The 7,179-nt window shown below is 42.6% G+C and overlaps 1 pseudogene; it reads left to right on the forward strand.

The window, feature by feature from the left end:
* Positions 1-854: 854 nt before the first annotated feature.
* On the forward strand, positions 855-3,025 carry LOC110287520 (annotated as a pseudogene).
* Positions 3,026-7,179: the final 4,154 nt, after the last annotated feature.

Genomic DNA, 7,179 nt, shown 5'->3' on the forward strand with positions numbered 1-7,179 from the left:
TCTTTGAATCTTTAATCTGTGTGTTTAAGTTGTGGTAGAGATAGATATCAGGAAACCAGTAGGGGGTCACTGGGGATGCTTTCAACAGAGGAGAGATAGACTGCAGATGGTATGGGGGGGATCGAAAATAATGGAGCAAGAAGGGTTAAATGGGTGGGAGATAGGATGGCAAGACTAAGAGGAATTGGTAGATGACAATGACCAAGACGACGACAATGGTGATGATGATGACGACGACAACTACAACACCATGGATCCCGAAGCAGAGGTTTAGCACTTAAGAGCACTTATTGTTTCTGCAGAAGATCTGGTTTTGTGTCCCAGCACTCATTCCAGGCAGCTCTCAACTGTTTGTGGCTCTAACTGCAGAATATATGATGTACTTTGGACTCTACAGGCCTACACACCCACACCCACAGACACAGACACACACACACACACACACACACACACACACATGAATGCACACACATGAACACACATACATGCACATTAACTCAAGAGCATACACATGTGCATTCATAGAAATAAAAATAAATCTTTAAAAAGAGAACACATGAAATTGTGATGGAAGGGTGGTGGTAATCGAGGAATTGGGTAGGAAGGATGGGAGTAGACTTGATTAAAACATTATGCAGAGATGCTATTTTGTTCGGCTGATGGGAGGGTCATGGGTCCTGCCTGCCATACCCTGTTTGTGCTAGGCGCTCAACCACAGCCTAGTTCTGTGCTTTTCTGGGCTCTACTTTCTCGGAGCACCCAACTGAATGGGTAGCAGAGCACCTATTCCTCTCAGACTCTCAAATGCTGCTACTAGCAGCATCACCCTTTATATCAGAGAGCTGAGAGATACTATGGGGAAGAAACAAAACAAAAGGGGAGGGGGTACTAGAAGAAGAGGAAGAGGAATATGTGGTGGAAAATTCTTGATCAGAGAGTTGTCAAGGGCAAAGTAGAATATCTTCTAAAATTTCTCAGATGAGGACAACACATGGGAGCCAGAAGAGAACCTGGATTGCCCTGACCTAGTTTTTCTTTCTTTCTTTCTTTCTTTCTTTCTTTCTTTCTTTCTTTCTTTCTTTCTTTCTTTCTTTCTTTCTTTCTTTTCTCCTTCCTTCCTTTCTTTTCTTCCTTTCTTTCTCTCCCCCCCCCTCTCTCTTTCTTTCTTTCAAAAAAGATTTATTTATTTATTTCATATAGCTGTACAGATGGTTGTGAGCCTTCATCTGGTTGTTGAGAATTGAATTTAGGACCTCTGCTCACCCTGGTCAACCCTGCTAGCTCCTGTTGGCCCCGCTCCCTCCGGCCCAAAAATTTGTTTATTATAAATAAGTATACTGTAGCTGTCTTGAGATGCACCAGAAGAGGGTGCCAGATCTCATTATGGGTGGTTGTGAGCCACCATGTGGTTGCTGGGATTTGAACTCAGGACCTTCAGAAGAGCTGTCAGTGCTCTTACCCACTAAGCCATCTCATCAGCCCCTCAACCTAGTTTCTATAGTCACAAAAATCAGGTCACGAGATAGATGCATCAGATGGAGGCAAGTGAAAAGCTGATTCTGCTTCTGAAGATAAGGTAGAGAAAAGCAACCCAATGAAAAAGAGTTAGAAAAGCCACGAGGCTTTGCCTGAGGTTTGGAGCCAGAACAAATTATTGGAGTTACTGACTTAAGCAGAGGACTCATGTTTCTTTTTTTAAAAAAATTATTATTATTTAATATTTTTGTTTTTACAGTCCAGTCCTCCTGGTCTGCTCTCCCACAGTTCCTCATCCCACCCCTCCTCTCCAGTCTCTAAGAGAATGTCCCTACCCCCACCTCCACTCCACCAGACCTTCCCACTCCCTGGGGCCTCCAGTCTCTCCAGGGTTAGGTGCATCTTCTCTCACTGAGGCCAGTTCCAACAATCCTCTGCTGTGTATGTTGAGGGCCTCATATCAGCCGGTGTATGCTGCCTGGTTGGTAGCTCAGTGTCTGAGAGATATTAGGGGTCTGGGGTAGTTGAGACTGCTTGTCTTCTTATGGGGTCTCTCCTCTCCTCAGCTTCTTCCAGCCTTTCCCTAATTCAACCACAGGGGGTCCCCGGCTTCTGTTCATAAGTTGGGTGTACGTATCTGCATCTGACTCTTTCAGCTGCTTGTTGGGACTCTTGGAGGGCAGCTATGCTAGGCTCCTGTCTGTAAGTACACCATAGTAGCAGTAATAGTGTCAGGTCTTGGAGCCTCCCCTTGAGATAGATCCCAAGTTGGGCCTGTCACTGGACCTCCTTTCCCTCAGTCTCTTCTCCATTTTTGTCCCTGCAGTTCTTTTAGACAGGAACAATTCTAGGTGAGAGTTTCTGACTGTGGGAAGGCAATCCCATCCCTCCACTTGATGCCCTGTCTTCCTGCTGGAGGTGGGTTCTGTAAGTTCCCTCTCCCCATTGTTGGGCATCCCATCTAAGGTCCCTCCCTCTGAGTCCTGAGAGTGTCTCACCTCCCAGGTCTCTGGTGCATTCTGGAGGGTTCCTCCAACCTCCTACCCCCCCCAAGGTTTCCTGTTTCCATTCTTTCTGCTGCCCCTCAGGGTTTCATTCCTGTTCCCCCATCCAATACCTGATCATACTGCCCTTTTCACCTCCCTGTCCCCTTTCTCACCCAGGTCCCACCCTCTCTCTCCCTCCAAAGTGGAACTGAGGCATCCTCACTTGGGCCCTTTAGCTTGTTAACCTTCTTGAGTTTTGTGGATTGTATCCTGGGTATTCTGTACTTTTTAGTTGATATCCACTTATTAGTGAGTATATACCATGCATGTCCTTTTGGGTCTGGGTTACCTCACTCAGGATGATATTTTCTAGTTCCATCCATTTGCCTGCAAACCTCAGGATGTTTCTGATGGAATGGAAATATTCTGATGAGGCTGACCTTGTCTCTGCCCAAAAAAGCCTACATCAAGTGCCCACAGGTTGTCATATCCATTATGAGGAAATGCTAATGTGGCATTCTTACCCCGCAGAGGTTGATGACAAAAAAGACGACAAGAATTAGCCCCGTTGAGTACCAGCCCCTGTCACCTTTGACTGTGACAGTTTCAGGTGGAGAGGGAAGGAGTTGTATCTGTCTTGACACCATAGAGGTGATTTGAGATGTCCAGCATAGTTTCTGGGCCATGCAGCAGCGCACATGCTTTTAATCATTTCAAGCAATATAATTGTACATCCACCCCAGGGGAAGGGAAAGGGGAGAATGTCTCAAGACACCCATTCTGTGCTTTGCTAAGAAAATGGTAGACCTGCCACGAAGGACAAACCCTGCAGAACTGGGATGTGAGAGAGTAAAGATGTTAACTGCACTTTTACAGCCTAGCATGTGTGTAGTTTTTGTCTGTTACTGGTATATTAGTTGAAGGTGGGAGGGTTGGGGAAGGGAGAGGAGATGGGTAGAGCCCTTTTGGTTAAAATTTGGAAAGAACAGCTACCTAAAGAATCATTCTCATGTCCAAAATATTTTGTCCTTTCAAAAAATTTCCTCAGCACCATAAATGAGAGCTGTGAGAATGTTGAGAAAATTTGTGGATACTAAAACCTACAACCAAGGTGCTCCCTATCTGAGCTCACTGTGGCCCAAAGAGAACAAAGCCAGTTCCCCAAGTTTCTAAAGCTGCCATTTGAAGATGGAAACTGACCGAAGAGGAAAGGCTTTATTGGAGAGTGTATACAAGCAGACCATTCTGCCTTAGAGGTGCTAATTCCTGAAATAGGAGAAGACCTTTTACCAAATATGAAATTATAAATCAGTTTGTCCACCCACATCACTTACTCAAGTATTGCAGGAGATGGAAGAGGAGGGCATGTGCTCTTAGACTGGAGACTCTTAGAGCCTGGAGCCTCTGGGAGTCTGGAGCCTCTGGGAGCCTGGAGCCTCTGGGAGCCTGGAGCCTCTGGGAGCCTGGAGCCTCTGGGAGCCTGGAGCCTCTGGGAGCCTGGAGCCTCNCTGGAGCCTCTGGGAGCCTGGAGCCTCTGGGAGCCTGGAGCCTCTGGGAGCCTGGAGCCTCTGGGAGCCTGGAGCCTCTGGGAGCCTGGAGCCTCTGGGAGTCTGGAGCCTCTGGTTTGTTTGGTTTGGTTTTGGCTTTGGTTGTTTTTTTGTTTTGCTTGGTTTTGTTTTTCAGCTTGGAACCCCAAAGCTGCTCATGGTATATTCAGTTACTGACAGCACAAATTCTAGAGTCAATTTAAAGGTTGGATGACTTCACAAGTCCTGGTCTCAGAAGCTTTAACTTTCATATTTGGGTAGTGGTGCACTTGAGAATAAAATCTCCAGATTGCCTGCTATCTAAAATACTGTTTTGAATCACGAGATTCATCACTTTTCAGTATTGTCTCGACATGTATCTAGAACTACATTGTGAAATCTTTTAAAGCATGTATTAGGTGTCTGTGAAAATTGATATAAATAATAAAATGATAATAAAATGATAAAATAACTAGCTGGCTTTGCACTCCCCAAAATATGTATTAAAATTTGAAGGTTCTATATAAAACAGGATATGAAACTTACTACTAACATTTGATGTCAGTCACACATTGAAGTGATCATTTCATTTGCATAGTTTTAATTTTTTGGTGAGATTCTCTTGCTTTATTATTTTTCATGTGCATGAGTGATTTGCATTCATATGTATATATGTGTCCCACATACATGCCTGGTGCCCAGGACATCAGATGTGGGTGCTTGGAACTGAATCCAGGTTCTTTGGAAGAAGAACTGCTCTTGACCTCTGAGCCAACTCTCCAGCCCATCTTCTCACTTTTCTAACTGGGACTATAACAAACTTTTACATTATACATGTAGCTCATATTATATTTCTGTTAGCATCATTCTTGGCTGCTTTCTGATTTTGCAATATCTAATAATCCTGAGGGTTAAATTGTTACATCATATTCTGAAACAAAATCTTGAACTTTTTGTAGTTATTTTTAAAGTTGAAACACTTCTATAAAAATTCCAGAAAGAAATGTACAGGAGCATATGTGATAACAGATGACATTTTTTTTGTAAGTATATTATCAAAGACAAAAACTTTACAGGAAAATACTGATTAACCAAAATACATTAAAATGCTATAGCAAAATGCTATATATTAAGTGAAAGCATGAGCTGAAAAGGAGGAATCCTGTGTGTGACTCATGTAGCAGTTCTCAAGTTAATATTCTGACCATGTAAGTAGGATAAAAGACATCCTCTCTCAACACTTAGTGTCCTTACCTTTCTAAGTGAAGAATGGGAAGCACCAGTTTGGGTTTTGTTATTGTTGTTCTGAATATGGGTGTGAATGCTCAATTCTTACTTGCTGAGTTATTGATTGTAAAGTACTGAAACCTTCAGTAAAGCCTGAAACATATAGGGCAGCCTTGTCACTTTTTAGAAGCGATTAAAGAGACAACCTAGATTTCTTTCTTTCTTATTGAAAATAGATTCTTCTCTCATGCAATGTAGCCCAGCCCCAGTTTCCCATCCCCGCATTCCTCCTAGCTCCATCTACCTCCCCCTTCCCCCAGATCCACTCTCCCTCTATTTCCTTTTCAGAAAAGGAAGGCCTTCAGTAGAAAACAGCCAAACAGGACAAAACAAGTTAAGACAAAGCGAGATCCTCAAATCCAGGCTGGACAAGGCAACCCAACAGGAGAAAAAGAGTCTTGAAAGCAGGCAAAAGAGTCAGAGATGCATCCACTTCTACTATTCAGAGTCCCACTGAAACAACAAGCTACCAGCCATAAAATATATGCAGTGAACTTTGTGCAAACTCATGTAGGCCACATGCTTGCTGCTTTAGTCTTTGTGAGCTCATGTGAGCCCTGTTTAGTGGATTCAGTTGGTCATGTTCTACTGGTGTCCCCCATCTCATCTGACTCCTATCATCTTCCCTCCTCAACGTTCCAGGGGCTTGCTGAGCTCTAAGGGGAGGGACCAGATAGAGACCTCCAATTTAGACTCTCTCTCTGCATAATATCTGTCTTGGATCTTGCTCCCATCTGCTGCCAGAGGAAGTCTCTATGATGATACAACCAGAAAAGCACCTATCTATGGGTATAGCAGAATATCATTAATGATCATTTCATTGTATTTTTTTAAAAGACAGCCATATTTGGTTCTATGTTAGGTCTCTCTGAACTACCCAGTAGATTATTTATCTGGCTTTACATGCTATAGGATTCATACTACATTTCATGGTGACAAAAATATGTTAACTCATCTGTTGCACATGGGATGGCCCATCTCTTGCTGTCATAAACAGATATAACAACAAAACATAAATTATTGAAGAATTTTCATAAATCTTACAGGTTAAATCGATGCCAGCTCATAACATCAGATTAGGAGGGGAAAAGGGCAGAAATAAAAAATATTAGGGTAAAGAGTGAAGGGCGACTGCATTAGCTAATTTAGGTAAGGTCCCGATAGAGTGACAGTATTTTAAAATTATTCATTATATATAGTATGTATTATTGTTGGTGTTTTAGTTATTTGTTTCTATATATTTTCAGTATAATAATCCACCCCTCCCTCTCTTAGTAGGATATATTTTCTAAGTCCCCAGTGGACTCCATAGAGCCTAGGTAGTCTTGAGTGGAGTCTTTAGCATGCTTTTCCTATACCTACATACTCATGATAGAGTTTATTTTAGAAACAGAGCACAAGAGATTATCAGTAACAATAGTAAAACAGAATGATTATAATAATATAAATCAACATAGGTGTTCAAGAGGAGAGGAAAGGGTCAAAAACCTGGTATATGTGCAGAGTGCCCAGCCCTGATTTATATAGCACAATCCATACACCTAAGGTTCAGGGAAAATCATAGAGGAGGGGATGAAAGAGTAAAAGAACCAGAGGACCAGGGCACTGGTTGCTAGAATAGTGTCTTCCAAACATAGGAAGCTGCCCTATGACATTTCAACGATACAATTGCTGAAACAANATATGCATAATAACAACACTAAGTGTCATTCTAGTCTGGAGAGGTGGAATTTCACAAGGTCCTATCCCTAGATGAAGAACTAAACAGAGCCTGCTGAGAGAATCAGTCTTCTCTGGAGATGAGCTCCTTGATAGATTATCCAGTCCCAAATCGTCAGCCCTAAACACATGTACTTATATACAACACTAAATGGACACAGTAGGTTATATATATTCTCAGAAAA

Source organism: Mus caroli, chromosome X (genome assembly GCF_900094665.2).
Source record: "Mus caroli chromosome X, CAROLI_EIJ_v1.1, whole genome shotgun sequence".
Lineage (NCBI taxonomy): Eukaryota > Metazoa > Chordata > Mammalia > Rodentia > Muridae > Mus > Mus caroli.